We start from the raw sequence: 18432 nt of genomic DNA, 5'->3' as shown, positions 1-18432 counted from the left end.
ACCTCTAACTCACTGTCCTCATCTCCATTTACTCTCCTGAGTGAAGATACCCGTATCACCTCAAACTCACTGTCCTCATCTCCATTCACTCTCCTGAGTGAAGATACCCGTGTCACTTCTAACTCACTGTCCTCATCTCCATTTACTCTCCCGAGTGAAGATACCCGTATCACCTCTAACTCACTGTCCTCATCTCCCTTTACTCTCCTGAGTGAAGATACCCGTATCACCTCTAACTCACTGTCCTCATCTCCCTTTACTCTCCTGAGTGAAGATACCCGTATCACCTCTAACTCACTGTCCTCATCTCCATTTACTCTCCTGAGTGAAGATACCCGTATCACCTCTAACTCACTGTCCTCATCTCCATTTACTCTCCTGAGTGAAGATACCCGTATCACCTCTAACTCACTGTCCTCATCTCCATTCACTCTCCTGAGTGAAGATACCCGTGTCACTTCTAACTCACTGTCCTCATCTCCATTTACTCTCCTGAGTGAAGATACCCGTATCACCTCTAACTCACTGTCCTCATCTCCATTTACTCTCCTGAGTGAAGATACCCGTATCACCTCAAACTCACTGTCCTCATCTCCATTCACTCTCCTGAGTGAAGATACCCGTATCACCTCTAACTCACTGTCCTCATCTCCATTTACTCTCCTGAGTGAAGATACCCGTATCACCTCTAACTCACTGTCCTCATCTCCATTTACTCTCCTGAGTGAAGATACCCGTATCACCTCTAACTCACTGTCCTCATCTCCATTCACTCTCCTGAGTGAAGATACCCGTGTCACTTCTAACTCACTGTCCTCATCTCTATTTACTCTCCCAAGTGAAGATACCCGTATCACCTCTAACTCACTGTCCTCATCTCCCTTTACTCTCCTGAGTGAAGATACCCGTATCACCTCTAACTCACTGTCCTCATCTCCATTTACTCTCCTGAGTGAAGATACCCGTATCACCTCTAACTCACTGTCCTCATCTCCATTCACTCTCCTGAGTGAAGATACCCGTGTCACTTCTAACTCACTGTCCTCATCTCCCTTTACTCTCCTGAGTGAAGATACCCGTATCCCCTCTAACTCACTGACCTCATCTGCCTTTACTCTCCCGAGTGAAGATACCCGTATCACCTCTGACTCACTGTCCTCATCTCCCTTTACTCTCCTGGGGGAGGATACCCGTATCACCTTTAACTCACTGACTTCATCTCTATTTACTCTCCTGAGTGAAGATACCCGTATCACCTCAAACTCACTGTCCTCATCTCCTTTTACTCTCCCGACTGAAGATACCCGTATCACCTCTAACTCACTGACCTCATCTCCCTTTACTCTCCTGAGTGAAGATACCCGTATCCCCTCTAACTCACTGTACTCATCTCCCTTTACTCTCCCGAAGGAAGATACCCGTATCACCTCTAACTCACTGACCTCATCTCCCTTTACTCTCCCGAGTGAAGATACCCGTATCACCTCAAACTCACTGTCCTCATCTCCTTTTACTCTCCTGACTGAAGACACCCGTATCACCTCTAACTCACTGTCCTCATCTCCCTTTACTCTCCCGAGTGAAGATACCCATATCACCTCAAACTCACTGACCTCATCTCCCTTTACTCTCCCGAGTGAAGATACCCGTATCACCTCAAACTCACTGTCCTCATCTCCTTTTACTCTCCCGACTGAAGAGACCCATACCACCTCTAACTCACTGTGCTCATCTCCATTTACTCTCCTGAGTGAAGATACCCGTATCACATCTAACTCACTGTCCTCATCTCCCTTTACTCTCGTGAGTGAAGATACTCATATCAGCTCTAACTCTCTGGCCTCATCTCCCTTTACTCTCATGAGTGAAGATACTCATATCAGCTCTAACTCACTGCTTCATCTCCCTTTACTCTCCTGAGTGAAGATACCCGTATCACCTCTAATTCACTGACTTCCTCTCCTTTTAATCTCCTGAGTGAAAATACTCGTATCTTCTCTAACTCACTAACCTCATCTCTCTTTACTCTCCCAGGTGAATATACCGATATCATCTCTAACTCATTGACCTCATCTCCCTTTACTCTCCTGAGTGAAGATACCTGTATTATATCTAACTCACTGACAGCGAAGTGGAAAGAATTATGCAATCAATAAAGTTTAGACCTAAGAGCCCTTAACAGAGAACTGAACATCTTAGCATCTTTCTTTTGTACATCTCCAACGTGTAGCTAATGCAATTTGTTCCTATTAATGATTTCAATTGTTTGTGCAATCAGGTATTCTATACTTAATCACAGTTTTGATACCTATTTACTTTGCACATTTTAAAGCATTCTTTTCCTCTGCTGCTCTACCCCAAAGAAGGCTTATTCCAAATGATAAACATATAATTCAGAACCTAGAGCTCTGGGAGACCAAAGTGGGTGGATGGCTTGAGCTCAAGGGTTCCAGGCCAACCTCAAGTTACAGGGGACCCCATCTCTAAAAATAGACATCGTAGTCGGCTCCTGTGGTCCCAGCTACTCAGAGATAGAGGAAAGAGGATCACTTGTGCATAAGAATTTAAGGTTGTTATGAGCTGTGATGCTACAGCACTCTACAGAAGGTGACCTAGTGAGGCTCTGTCAGAACAAGATAAAAAAACACATACGCACACACACAAAATCCATGTAATTAGGAACATAAATCTTGTTTTAATCATGTTATAACTATTTTAAAAATAAATTCAGTATGTGTTTTAATTTATTCACCCCTATAATAAATACTAATCTTGAGAAATGCAATCTCCAGGGAAAAAATTAAAAAGATAAAATAAGAGTGAAATAACTAACAGTGTTAAAAAATGACCATGTCAATTCAAAAGTAAATAAACAACAGGCAATTTTCTTGATTAGTAGGGACAATAGTGAATATAGTGTTGTATAATTTGGCAAGTGTGGAAATGTATATGTCAATGTATCCAAGTATGTAGTATGTAAAAATATACATATTAGATCTTTAAGTTATCTTTGCTACCTTGGTAGCAATTATGTAAGAGAGAAAAGCGGGTAGAAATCCAGCAAATGTCAGTCATTAATGGTGATGCATTTATACAGAGGATCCAAAGAAGAAAACTCTCTGAAAGTCAGTTATCAACGGCTTGTTTATAGAATAAAGGAAAAGGATCCGAGCTGGGCACGGTGGCTTATGCCTGTAATGCCTCCACTCTAGGAGGTCAAGGCATGGGGATTGTTGGACTCAGGAGTTTGAGACAAGCCTGAGCAAGAGAAATATCCCATCTCTGCTAAAAACGAAAAGCTGAGGCAATAGGATCACTGGAGCCCAGGATATTGAAGTAGCTGTGAGCTATAACACCACAGCACTCTACCAAGGGCAACAAAGTGAGACTGTCTCAAAAAACAAAATATAAATAAATAAATAAATAAATAAAATCACTATGCTTTTATCACTTCTCAGTTAGAATAATGCTTGTTGACTTTTCTTGTTTTGATAAATCAAATTTGACAATATTTATTGTCTTTTTTATGTGTTGCCACATTTGCTCTTCTTATATTTTGTTCAGGATTTTGGGATTTCTCTTTTTTTTTTTTTTAATTTCAGATTATAGGGCATACCTGTTTTGGTTACATGATTTGTTTTTACACAGGATAACTTGAAATCTTCCTATCCAAGTTATGACCCCAAAACAAATCAAGTCAAAAATGGCCAATCTGTGGTCAAATCTCATGAAGGTTACTTATAATCTGAAAATGAATACTGATTATATATCTATCTGATTTACCACATGATAAGTTAAAGTGCCACCAATAGTTGTTGGTGAATGACTATTTGCTAAAAGTTCAGACGTAAAAAAATAATAATAATAATAAGCAACTTAATTGTTTGGAAAAATATCCAATTATAAAATCAATCAAAGTTGTCAAATATAGGAAATTGTGGACTGACAGTTACTAACTCCCAAGCTAATTAGATTCTTCACCTCGGAGAGCTGTAATTCAACTGTTCAGGTAGAAAATGTGGAGGAGAAACAAGTTGGGGAGAAGTTGACCTTGACCTCTCACTGTGGGCCAAGGAATGTGTCATCTGGTGTACACCTTCTTGTCATTTTTATAATGCTTCTTAGAGTTAATTAATAATAATTTGTCATAATTCATGAGACCAGTCTTTTAAAAATGGAAGTCATATCTAGTAATGTAAAATCATGATCTATAATAAAATAAGTTTGGTCCACAGTGATTACGGTGAGTAGACATATCTAGTTATTTATGCTAGATTGATAATAGAACAAAAATAATGATAGTAAAAAATAAAAGAATAATTACATGTTAAAATTTACTAGTTTCATATAATTTCCATAGACCATTCATGTATATCATCTTAATTTCCCCCCTATGGTTTTGTACATTATAAACTGATTTTTTTTTCTCATTTTGGAGATAAATCACTGTGAACTGAAATTTCCCCAAGCCATATGGTAATGTATAGCATAGCAAGGGGTTTAACCTAGGAGTTCGATCTTTCTATATTGTGCTTTTTATACTTAAAATACTGGAAATTACATTGGGACTTCATTAAGATATTCCACCTTTAGGTCCCCAAATGATGATGCTTTGGAACACCAGACTTTGGAAAGACATTTACCTAAGTCTGCAGTGAAAGTCTGCAGGAATGAAGAGGCAGTTTATTTATCTCCATGCAAAGATAGCTCACCACCATAAGGTTAATTGGTTCAGCTTTATTCATACCACATTGTCTGTGACATGCTTAATTTATTCAGCCAGACATGTTTAATGCCTAATATTACCCAGCCCTCATGGGATAATTTTTTTTTTCTAAAAGGTGTGTAAATATTTATCTATTTAGGCAGAATCTCATTCTGTTGCCCTGGGTAGAGTGCCAGGGCATCATAGCTCACAGTAACCTCAAACTCTTAGACTTAAGCAATCCTCCTGCCTCACTCTCCTGAGTAATGAGACTATGTGTGCCCACTATAATGCCTTGCTAGTTCTTCTATTTTTAGTAGAGACAGTGTCTTGCTCTTGCTGAGGTTGGTCTCGAACTCCTGAGTTTAAGCAATCCATCTGCCTCAGCCTTCCAGAGTGCTGGGATTACAGGCATAAGCCGCTGTACCCAATCAAAATTTTATTTTTTAAATAGTTATAAAAATACATAAATCTTACCATTTATTTTTATGCATAAACAGATATATCACTTGCTCTCATAGATACATTTAGGCAATATAACGTAACATTCCAAAATGATTTGTGGTTATTACCTTAACTATTTCTATTACTTAAGAATATACCAGTATTCCCTGGGTTAAATAATGTGAGTCTACAGTTTCAGCTTCTAATAAGAATACTAATATATTTTCAGTACTTTCTTAGAACATATTTACATGTTTCCTGTTAGAATAAAATTCAAATATTTTGACAAGCAGTCAAACCTGAATACATTTTCGATTACATCTTGAAGAATAAATGACCCAGAAGCATAAATCAAAGCAAGAGTATAATACATGAGATTTCATACAAGTGAAAAGGAGAAGGCCTCGATTTTTAGTGAGTTTAGAGTAAAGCTGAGGGTGTGGAAACCAGATAAACAACAAGAACATATTAGTAAGTAGCTAACAAACAGTGCTAATATCATAAATATGTACTATTTTCATAAATCATATAGCAGAAATACATTTTTCTTTATGCCAACGTGTCTTACAGATACCTAGATTCTCCAAATAAAATACATAATAAATATTTGGTAAAATTTGTGGCAAATATTAAAATTTCCTTGTATTTAACCACTATTTTTCATACCTGAAAGACAAAATTTTAAACCTCCTTATACCTGGTTTTAATCTCCATTAGCAGCAGGCGCATTGGGTCTCTTTCAGCTCCAGCAAGTTTCTTTCCCACCTTTAGCAATAGGTTGGACCTTCAGATCAATAGAGCAAGAAATAGTAAATGGAATAGCTCTGGTAGGGGTAAGTTGTCCTGTTGTGACTATTCTCTTCACACACTCCACTTATCTTTTCTTCTTAAATTGAGTTAGTGATTTTATGAATTTTAGGTAGTCACATTTATGGATTACATTAATAAAGCACAACTATGTACAGATCTTTATTACTTTTTTGTATATTTTCTAATTTAAATTAGCTGGCCTAATTTAAGTAATGAAATTTAAGTATTGACTAATAACTCATTAGACATTCATCAAGTGCCTAACCACAGACCCCTGTGCTTGATTCTAGGGAAAGAAAAGTCAACAACAAGAACAAAACCAAACTCATGTCTCAGAGATGAGACTTGGTTATAGAGACAGGTATCAAGTAAGTATTCTGTAGCAACCTATGTAACAGGATATGTAGCAAACTAAGTAATAAGTAGCAACCTGTGTAACAGGATATGTAGCAGCTTATGTAACAACATATTTAGTGATCTATGTAACAACTTATGTAGCAACCTATGTATAAAAGATATGTAGAAACCTGGACAGCAGGTTTGAAGAGAAAAAGTGGTGATTACTGGACATTAAGGAACAGATGTTGGCAATTGGAAATTGATCAGCTGTGGAACTCCCGTGAAGGGGGCAAGGTGTGGGTGCGGGGTGTATGTTCTCAATAAATAGCAGCTGCCGAGGTTGCTTGGGCCTTTTCCTGGACACGTATGGGAAGGCTTACCCCCTGCAAACTTTGCTCTTACAATCCATTGTCCGGCCTGCTTCCTTGGTGATGGCACTGACATTCTTGCGTAGTCAGCAGGATAACAGACATGGGCTGAAGGAAATATCACTCTGAGTAAGTGTAACCTTCCGCAATAAAGCAGGAGGGAGTTATGGGGAAGGAAAAGGGACTGTCTGACCAGACTGACCATGGGACAACGTGGCCTTGGCCACCATAGGTACCTACCAAGGGGGTTATGTCACTTAAAGTGAGACCCTTGGCAAATCATAGGCACCTACCAAAGGGATATTAAGACCTTTGGCAAATCATAGGTAACCTGCAATAGGTAACTTACCAAAGGACAGGATCACTAAGTGTGAGTGACACCTTTGGCAATTAATTCATAGGGATCTACCAAAGGGATATTAAGACCTTTGGCAAATAATAAGCCAATCCCTGTCTGTCCTACCAAGGGAGACAACAATTTTAGTGGGAGATAGCATTTTAAATAGCAAAAGGATTTACAGGAAAGCAATGGGCGGCTTCTGGTCTGTAGAGTCAACACTTTCAGACTGATAAAGATGGTGATCAGGTGGTGCAGCAGGTTCAAGTACAGCAGGATGTGGAAGAACCCGAGTCTTTGGACTCTGTGTCCTCCCATCCATTGCCACCTTCACGCCTCAATAAAGCTAAGCCAAATCAAACCCTGAAAGTCAGGATTAAGCAGTTACTTTGGGGCTCTTTCTTGCTGCAGTTACTGACTATTCATAAAAAACTTCCGGCACTGCCCTCAGCACCCCCTTATAATCCTCAAGGGGGTCGATACTTTAGTCATCATATGTTTACTTTTAAAATTCTGGAAGATTTAAAATAGGCTATAACACAGTATGGCATGCAGTCTCCATTTTCTAGAGGCTTATTATAGGGACAGGCATAAGAGCAGTGTTTTATTCCATATGATTGGGACATGCTGGCCAGAACTTTTTTCAAATCTGGTCAATATTTACAATTTAAGACTTGGTGGAAGGAGGAGGCTGACTTGATAATTCACCAGAACTAGCAAAGAAATATTCCTTAACTTCAGAACAGCTCACTGGCTCTGCTCAGTGGATGGGCATTCCGAAACCACTTCAATATGATAATATAGATATAGTGCAAGCGAAGCTGTTCTGTCTTCGAGCCTGGGAAATGGTTCAGGCACCTGGAGATGTCTTTAAATCTTTTATTAAAGTAACCTAGGGGCCACTGCCCCAAAATATGCTCTCAGGTTATCTTGGAAAAGTGATAATCCAGTGTGGGTGGAGCAGTGGCCGTTAACAAAAGAAAAACTGGACACTTTACAATTTTTAATTCACAAACAGTTAGAAGAAGAACATATTGAGCCCTCCACTGGCCCCTGGAACTCTCCCATCTTTACTATAAAAAAGAAATCAGGCAAATGGAGAATGCTTGCTGATCTCTGCAAAATCAATTAAACTATTATCTCCATGGGTCTTTTGCAAACTACCCTTCCTTTGCCCTCCATGATTCCATCTAATTGGTATTTGTATATCATTAATTTAAAAGATTGATTTTTCTCTATGTATTTACATATTGAGGATTGACCCCTTTTCGCCTTTTCTGTCCCTTCCTATAAACATCAGAGACTCTACCAACACTTTCAGTGGAAGGTTCTGCCGCAGGTATGTTGAATAGCCCCACATTGTGTCAGCATTTTGTTGACCAACCATTTCAGTCCATTAAAAAGAAATATTCTACAGCTTCTATCATTCATTACATGGATGATATTTTACTTGCCCACCAAAATTTGGCTGTTTTACAAGACATGTTTAAGCAAACCACATCTGTTTTAAAATCTTATGGCCTTCAAATTGTGCCTGAAAAAATTCAAGTCATATCCCCCTATATTTATTTAGGATACAAATTAACTCAAACCAAAATTCTCCCTCAGTGTCAATTTTTGGTTAGATTTCTTATCTACTTTGAATGACTTTCAAAAATTGTTGGGCCATGAGGCAAGAGAATCACTTAAGCCCAAGAGTTGGAGGTTGCTGTGAGCTGTGTGAGGCCACGGCACTCTACTGAGGGCCATAAAGTGAGACTGTGTCTCTACAAAAAAAAAAAAAAAAAATTGTTGGGCCATATTAATTGGTTACATCCTACTATAGAAATACTAAATTATGCTTTAACTAATCCCTTTAAATATTCTCACTGGAGCCCAGTTCACCCTTAATTTTTTGAATTTCAGCAATGATTGAAACACAGCTGCTGAACATCACTGGACATCTCTTACCCATCTGCCACTTTCCCAAGTGCAGCAACCTATTTTCTATAAGACATCTGGTATGTATGAATGGAAACCTGCTTATGTGCTACATTGGCATCGAGGATTTGCTCATATCATTACAGAACAACAAGAAAAGCAGTGGCTGCCTGCTTGCTGGATTAAACCTCAACATGAGCAAGAGACCTCGCCAACACCTTGATGAATCCGTCTTCAGTAACTCCTTCTACAGATACAAGGTTCCTTCATTTCAACCTGAATAAGGAACCTCAAATTTTTAGGCTTGAAATTTCATGAAAACATTCTATTCCAAACTTTCCACCCTGATTGTCATCTGCTGTGAACCTAGACCAACTTTCTTTGAGATACCTCTAACTGCCTCCCATCTCACTGTCCATCCTCAGCAGGAAGTAACAAGGAACAGTCAGCACCCTTTTTTCCATTGGCAGTTAGAGCTTCTGAGAGGAAGAATTGATATAGAGTTCCATCACTTACGAAACCTCCCAATCTCTAGGTGTGGGTCAGCTTCAGTCCACACCATTTGAGCTCTAATAAGGTTCTGAACAAAGCAGTCAGCTTTGGTATGGAAATTTGAAGACATAGCAAACTTCTTGTATTAGCAAAGATGAGAGAATCTTTATTGGGTATATATCCTTAATCCTTCCCTTACTGCTCCTTTAGATTGACACTTCCTCACCTGACATTCCAGTCTATACTATGCCTATTGCTGCTCATTTACTGGGTGCAATGGATAATGTGCAGAAGTAGGAAACTTTGAGCATTGATTAACACTTCCTATGGAAGCGTCAAGAACCCTATGGGTCAGCCCCAAAAGAGTTAGGTGATGAAATATGTAAAATTAATAATACCCTTATTTGTTTAGAAGAATATAACATAATACAAATGCCTTTTCTTTGGTGAGAGCCCTCACTGACTCCTCTGATGTAGTTTTGTTAACTATTTTGTGTGGTGTTTTTTTGTTTTTCCTTTTTCTTTCTTTCTTTCCCCACTTAGCTAGAAGGAGCGCTGTTTGACAAGAAGAACATATAAAATAAACAACTAGAGGTTTTTCTGCACAAGATCGTCTTAATCAAAAAAGGGCGGATATGTGGGTGGCGCCTGTGGCTCAGTGAGTAGGGCGGGTTCAAACCCAGCCCCAGCAAACTGCAACAAAAAATAGCCGGGCGTTGTGGCGGGCGCCTGTAGTCCCAGCTGCTGGGGAGGCTGAGGCAGGAGAATCGCGGAAGCCCAAGAGCTGGAGGTTGCTGTGAGCCGTGTGACGTCATGGCACTCTACCGAGGGCGGTAAAGTGAGACTCTGTCTCTACAAAAAAAAAAAAAAAAGGCGGATATGTAGCAACCAATGTAACAGAATATGTAGCAACCTATGTAACAGGATATGTAGCAATCTCTGCAATAAGATATGTAGCAACCTATGTAACAGGATATGTAGCAATCTCTGCAATAAGATATGTAGCAACCTATGTAACAGGATATGTAGCAATCTCTGCAATAAGATATGTAGCAACCTAGTAACAGAATATGTAGCAATCTCTGCAATAAGATATGTAGCAACCTATGTAACAGGATATGTAGCAATCTCTGCAATAAGATATGTAGCAACCTATGTAACAGGATATGTAGCAGCTTATGTAACAACATATTTAGTGATCTACGTAACAACTTATGTAGCAACCTATGCAGAAAAATATGTAGAAACCAGGACAGCAGGTTTGAAGAGACAAAGTGGCAATTACTGGACATTAAGGAACAGACTTTGGCAGCTGGAAATTGATCAGCTGTGGAACTCCAGTGAAGGGGGCGGGGCAGGGGGCGGGGCGTATGTTCTTAATAAATAGCAGCTGCCAAGGTTGCTTGGGCCTTTTCCTGGACACATACGGGAAGGCCCACGTCCTGAAAGCTTCGAGCTTACAATCCATTGTCCGGCCTGCTTCCTTGGTGACTGCACCAACACTATTCAAAGCAAAATCAGCACTCTAAATGCTATGAAAGGAATGTAACAGCTGTGTGAGAGGTGAAAATAAGGAATCTGACCTAATCAAGGAGGTCTTAGCAGAGTCCTGAGGAAGAATTGATGGAATTGAGATTTAAGAATGATAGGAAGCAATGAATAGCGTGGAAAAGTGATTCAGACAAATTTCTTGCAGCTGCAGTGCCTGGCCTGGTGCATGTAGTGAGGTAGACAAGGTTGGTGTGGTTGATGCAGAGAGATTTGGGAGGACTATGATAGGACTTTCATGCAAAGACTTAGGTTGTGTCCTTATCAGACATGCTAGAAGTAATTTGGAGTTAAAGCAGATAGCTCAATATGCAATTTAAAATATTTAGTGTTAAAATATTCAAGCTTCAGTGTTTGAAATATTTGTGTATGTGTGTAGAAGGATATCAGGTGGAGACAGGAGATGTGGGGCACCAGTCATTAGATTATTGCAGTCACTAGGTGAGAGATGCGGCTAAGACTAATGAGCAAGTGTGTGGAAGTAGGTAGACTTGACACAGAGTTAAGAAAAAAATGATAGGGCTTAGAGGTATAACAAATCTGATGATAGAATAGGGTGTTATAAAACATAATCAATATGTTTCTTGCATATACAACTAGATTTTTGTGAAGAATATCATGAGTTCAGCCTGTTCACACTTAGGGTCGTGGCTGGGAATATTCAAGGGCAGATGTTAGAGGTAGGAAATTAGATTCATAAGAGTGGTCTTAGAGTAATAAACTTGGGTGTCAATAACATTGTAACAAGTAATAGAAGCACTTTTTCCATAGTAGCTTATGTTTCTAAAATGTATCCTTTAATGTAGCCTAATACTTTGATGGAACAATACAAAAATACCACAGAGTTTGTGTTTGCAGTTTTATCGTAAACAGCAATAAAAGTGTACAACACCTTCAAAAATAATATTAACGTAGAGCTTCTAAACTTGCCACAGGGCTGTCTTTATGAGAACTTAGATCAGATTCAACCAGAGAACAAATCCTTCTTTTGTTTACAACTCCAGACATATAAAGGACAGGCTTTACTAAAAGAATTTGGAAGTATTGCTAAAAAGAATTTAATTACCCGTAAAATGTTTGTTGTGTCTATGTGTGTGTGAATTCACACCTGCCCCATCCATGTGATTTATTTAATAAGCACTAATATATAGCACACTAATGCTTCAGGAAGTATTCTATTTCTTTTGCTTATGTTAAATCAGTTTATCCTCTAAACAATTGTATGAGATGGGAAATTTTTGTTTTTCATTTTTCAGATAAGAAAAGTGATTTTAAGGGAAATAAATAACTTTTAATAGCTCATCCAGATATTCAAGGGAAATGTTAGGTATCAAATATTTATGGCCTGGCCTCAGTGTCTCCACTCTTGTGCATATGGCCATATTGTTTCTATTATTCCCTCCCCCCTCCTTCCTGTGAAAAGACTCCATACCCTGTCCCAGTGTTATGCTCGCCCTGATAATGGGAGGATACATTTCCTCACCACATTAGATCCTGCTTAACCATGTGACTTGTTCTAGCCAATGAAATTTAAGCAGAAATTATAGCTGCCTCAGCATAGGGCAGTCCTCAGGGAGGACCTGGACTGATCCAGGTCTCCACGCAGCTTGTTGTGCAAGTGTCATGTGGGTAATTTTGCTTTCTTTTTAAGGACCAAATGCCTTGGATTTTGCTGTTTATTTACTATCACTATCAAAAAGAACAAGAACAATATTGATGAATAATTTTTAATTTCAATTAAATATTAAATATTTAATGTTCAAATATTCATTAAATAATACAAACTATAGAAAGTAAAATCTATAAAAAGTTTAAGATTTGTATTGAAATTATTTTAAATTGCACAAATTAAGGGTTATGTGGCAAAAAATTTTTACTATACAAACATTGATAATGGTTTTAAACTGGACTACATAAAAAGTTTTTTTTGTTTCTTTGTTTTTGTTTTTTTGTTTTGCCGTTTTGGGCCAGGCCAGGTTTGAACCCACCACCTCTGGTATATGGGGCTGGCGCTCTACTCCTTTGAGCCACAGGTGCTGCCCTCATGAAAGTTTTTTTAAAATAATTTATGAAAAATATCTGATTTTGCTTATTAATTTATACCCACCACCTAGTTCAATGACTAATAAACTGTCAAACAAGCAAAGAGTCCAATTAGAATCATGACACAATGGGTGACTATGGCTGGATCCCCAACAGGAAAGGTGCATCCCTAGAAAACCTATCCTTAAACTATTTATCTCCTTTCTTGACATTAAACTGTGCAAAAAAATTCTTTCCATTAAACGCCTTTTATTCATGAACAACTTTGCCACCTTGCCTTTAAGTGGAAGAAAAAAATCCTGTATCACTAGAATATTAAGAAGATTTAATTTAATTTTAATTTATTACCTTTTTTATGGTTTCTTCTGTGGTCATGGCTTATATACTTTTCTTGAGATTCTTTGAAAAGCATCAGAGGAGCATTAACTTAGGAGAGCTAAGCATTTTGGCTTAGCTATTAAAAACCCTATTTAATAAGAGTTCTGTTCCCAGGTTTCTACAGATTCTCCACATATCCTCTTTTGAAATTCCTGGTTAGTAAAGTCCATATGAAGAGTAGCCACTTATTAGAACTTTGTTTATATGGGAGATAAGAACAATCCTTTACTGACCCTAACACACAATGCCCCAAGCCTTTGCCTATTTCAGAAAAATAAATACATTTTAAAAATTCAAGTAAAGGGCAATATCAGAAAAACATGAGAAAATAAATCAAATCTACTTTTTACAAATCTCTGTTTTACTTCTTCATTTGTTTTCTGCCAATGACCAAACAACTCCATTGGTCAACAATTGATAATAGTATGTGAATTAACCAACGTCCTTCTAATCAAATTGAGAAAATAATAGAATCTTCAGTTGTTTTTTTATTTCCCTTTTCTGAACCCATCAGCATTCTCTTCCCAAATAAAGAAAGTAGGTCACTAATTAGTGAAAATAATAATTACCCTGAAAATGAACAAACTTGCAATACACAATCAAAGGCAGCCATCTACATAGAATATCTGTGTATTCTCTGCCCTGCAATCCGGGCAGCGCCATTGTGCAGAGCAAGAAATAAGCAGAAAATCAACAGCAGAAGTTTCTCAGGTCACACAATCTGTGACAGTAGAGAATAGACTATTTTTTTGTAATCAGACAAATCCAGGTATAGCAACACAGTCAGATATACATCTTATTTAGGTAATAAACAATCTGCAGATGAGAGTTGGTGAAGAGCATTCAACCATTTCCTGAGATATCTCTAACTACTGTGTGTCCACGGCAGGCTGCTTCAAAACAGCAGGAAGCACATTGAGAATCAGCCCATCCTCTTGCCTTGCACCTCCCACCATCGTGAAGTGATACTTAAACTCTGTGTTTCTGTTCTGAAGCTTATTTTCCTTCCACAATTTTATTTTACTTGCATGATGGATTTGTTTTATTTTGAAAGACATATGAAAAATTACCGAGGACAAAAATCATCAGGTGTATGAACTCTCTGGAATGAATTCTCTCTACCTTTTTTTTTTTTTTTGAATAATTACAAAGCAAGAGAAGCATTCAGTCAAATACCATAAAACATGTTAAGCTGTATTAATCCTCTCCTCACTTAGATTTCTTCCATATTTCATGAGCACATCACCGCATCTGATTATTCTGCAATGATCATAAAAATTGACATCTTTATGACAAGATAATAACTAATTTTTACCAATTAGTTGGGAAAAAGCCATTTGACCTATTAAAATATTCTAATATTAACAACTGTCAGGGACTACGTGATACAAAAGATAAAAAGCTTAGTTATCCATAGTTCAGAAAATGTAGGTAGGATATTCACCTACTGAGCTAAACATTTTTTTTTTTTTGTGGTTTTTGGCTGGGGCTGGGTTTGAACCCGCCACCTCCAGCATATGGTACTGACGCCCTACTCCTTGAGCCACAGGCACCGCCCTGAGCTAAACATTTTAGTATTGTTTTAGCAATTTACAAGGGGTAAGAGGGAAAATGTTTTTAAGAGGTTTTTTTTTCCTCCTAAGTGTTGATGATGATTTGCCTGGTTGTACACATTTGACTGCCGTGTCCATCAGCACCAACATTACAGTTGGTGACCACATTACATTCTTTATTCTTGAAAAACCTAATGGCCTCCCTCTCTTTTGCATTCTCAGGAGATCTGGGGATTGCAATAACTTTGACTTCTCCACTCTTTTCCTCCATATTACCTTGACTATCTGTAATAGTTTCATCTAGACCCCTCCAGGGGAGACATCCTCTCAAACGTCACCGTCCAGGTCTCAGGAACGAATCCCACAACGTTTTATGCACCTTCCCAGACGGTGCAGACTTGATTGCTCGACCTTCTTTTGCTTTAGCTTCTCTTCCACTGTATAATTTTTGTTCTATTCTTGCTCCTCCAAATGCATTTACAGCTGTATTTCCCTTAGTCCTCATTTTATTATTTATAAAGTTTTTGTCTTTCCTCCTCACCTCCTTTCACTATTAGTACTTTAAAATATTCCAGCCCTTGAATTTATAGATTTCCAGATCTATACTTTACTTCTTTTCTTAATCCTACAGCTGTACCATTTCTGTATAATACGTCCCCCATTACTGAACCCACCCCCCACCATTCCAACCCCTACAATCCATAATTGATCTTGCCTGAAATCCCCCCATCTTCAAGTTATTTTCTTCAGTGTTTTTTTAATGTGTTTTATCCGAACAGAATCTGGCTTTTCTCTGAAGATAGGGATTTCCTTGGAGTTTTCTTAGAGGGTTTAGATTTATTCCACATTCATGGCCCTCTTTCCACTGGGCTCAAGCCAGAAGAATTATGTTCCTCATTACCCTTTTCAAATCATTTTGCCTCCCCAAACGCTCACCTTTAAATCTTATATCATCAGACTGTATTATCGCTTCATCTATTGCTGCCCTCTTGCACTGACACTAGGTTATTTTCCTTCATTTATGACAATTTTAGTCACCAGTTTACCTTCCCCAAAATACAAATTTGGTTTTAATTTTTGGTGATTTCAGTATGCACCTAGAAAATGTATCTGATATGCTGGTTTCTTAGTTGGCTCTTGAGAATTATCTTAAACTCAAAATTAGGTTGGCTATTCTCCCTGATGGTAATTTCCTCGTTTTGGTCTTAGGAGTCATGTGTCCTTATATAAAATGACCAACTCTATGATCCTTCTATCATCTTCAGTTCAGGTATTCACTCCCTGATCTTCAGTTCTTATAATTATGGTTCATTTCTTCTAAAACACTATTACCAGGAAGCATGCAGCTCCAATGTTTTGATCCTACTCCCTTACTTTGTTGCTCACCTTTCACATACCTTTACTCCATTCTTTGCTCAGAAGAAACATTATCTAGACTTTCATGTCCCTTGTTTCACTTTACTCATTTGGCAATAATAATAAATTGTGTTTATTTTGTGCCTGCACACACGTCAGGAAGGTTTGAAGAGAAAACATGACAACACCAATGGACTCACGAAAAATTCACAGCCATGAAACTCAAAACAGTGTTCAGATGCTGTGAGAAACCTGTGCCCTTCTCCGTAGTTCCTTCCCTGTCTCCCTCTGTGGGACCACTTCCCAGCTTTCATTTCTTTTCAAATGTTCCAATTTTCAATTTTTTCTGAATATCTTCATTCTCTCAGTCAAGCAATGAGCACGAAACTCCACAAAATTCAACCACTATGGAGAAACACACCTTCATTATTTGCCCCCACGGTCTCTGCATCTGCCTGTTAACATAGATAAACTCTCTGTGCTGCTTCCTAGATCTAATCCTATTACATGGGCACGAACTCCAGCTCCCCTTGCCTGACTTAGAACATGTCATCAGGAATTCTCTTCTCATTCTTGTGTCATTAATTTTTTCATTCCACTAAATTGTCCAGGTAATAATTTTCATAATTCATAATCACAGGCAATCCAGTTTAAACAAAACACAAATATATTTTCAGTTTTTTTCTTCAGATACAACAATGAGCTCTGTATCATTGTTGCTTGTTTATTTGTATCGTCCAAATGTAGTTTGTTTATTTGTATCCTCCAAATCTCAGGCTGACACATGATCAGGGGGTGAAGCCTGTTGGGAGGCCTCTGTACCATGTGGGTTGATCTTTCATGGATGACTTGAGGCTGAGTTGTCACTCTCTGAGTTCCCAGCAGAGCTGGATGACAAGAGACTGTCATCCATCTCCTCTCTCTGTCGCTCCTTCTCTGACAATGTGACATACCTACTCCCCTTCTCCTTCCACCCTGATTGGAAGCTCCCTGAAGCCCTCCCCAGAATCAGACGCTTCTTGCACATTGCAGAAATCTGTGAGCCAGACAAATCCCTTCTCTTTATAAACTACCCATGTCAGCTATTTTTTAGAGCAATGCAAAACCGACTAAGCAGTGGTTTATACAGCAATGCTTTTACTTAATTTTATTATCTTTTAAAATCATACCACACATGTATTACATATGTATATATGTCACACCTTTTACGTATGATTATTCACAATAAGAAGTTTACAATAAATAAAAACAGTAACTAATACAAGTTATTTAGAGAGTGACCAATTTTATTTTCTCCGGTAAGACTAATTTCCATTTAAAATTTCTTCAAACATTCAAATTGCTTGCATGTACGTGTGCACACATGTGCACACACACACACACACACACATCTCTGAAGGATTTCAAATTATACCCATGTCCATTTAGAAGCAGCTTGGCAGGAGGGTAAGAACAGGGCAGCTTCTGTGATGTCAGCTCAGGCTGTCATGATATACAGTAGCCCATAGGCTTCTGAGGTGTCAGGGCACTTACAAAGGCCCCACTTCCATCCAAAGTGACTCATAATTTCTTCCTTTCTCCCCTTGCAAATTGAGTAAATGCTTCAATTGAATCCTGAACTCTCAGATTATTTACTGTTCCTCACATGAACCTACTTCTCCTCGACATCTGCTCTGTCTGATAGGGTCAATTCGTCATCCTTCTGCCCCCATATTTTTTATGATTCATCAAGGATTATATCTATCTTTCTATCTAGATTTGAATTCCTTAACAACAAAAAATTACTTGATTGACCTTATATCCTTATGTTTCACAACTACTTAAATATCAGATGTACTAAATTGAATAAAATTACAAAGCTAACTTCTCCAAACTTTCATTTCCACCTCTGTGGTTTCACTCTTGCTTCATTTTCCTGAAAATGTCATTTTGGCCTAGAGTATGAAATTCACTCCCTGACGACTTCTCTGACAATTCTAAGCCACACTAATTTACTCCTTTCCTGCATTTTTATTTATTTTTTATTTTTTTGAGACAGTCTCACTTTATGGCCCTTGTAGCATCACAGCTCACAGCAACCTCCAACTCCTGGGCTTAGGTGATTCTCTTGCCTCAGCCTCCTAAGTAGCTGGGACTACA

The sequence above is a fragment of the Nycticebus coucang genome, chromosome 16 (assembly GCF_027406575.1).
Source record: "Nycticebus coucang isolate mNycCou1 chromosome 16, mNycCou1.pri, whole genome shotgun sequence".
Lineage (NCBI taxonomy): Eukaryota > Metazoa > Chordata > Mammalia > Primates > Lorisidae > Nycticebus > Nycticebus coucang.
The sequence above is the reverse complement of the archived record's forward strand: the minus strand, read 5'-3'. Positions refer to the sequence as shown.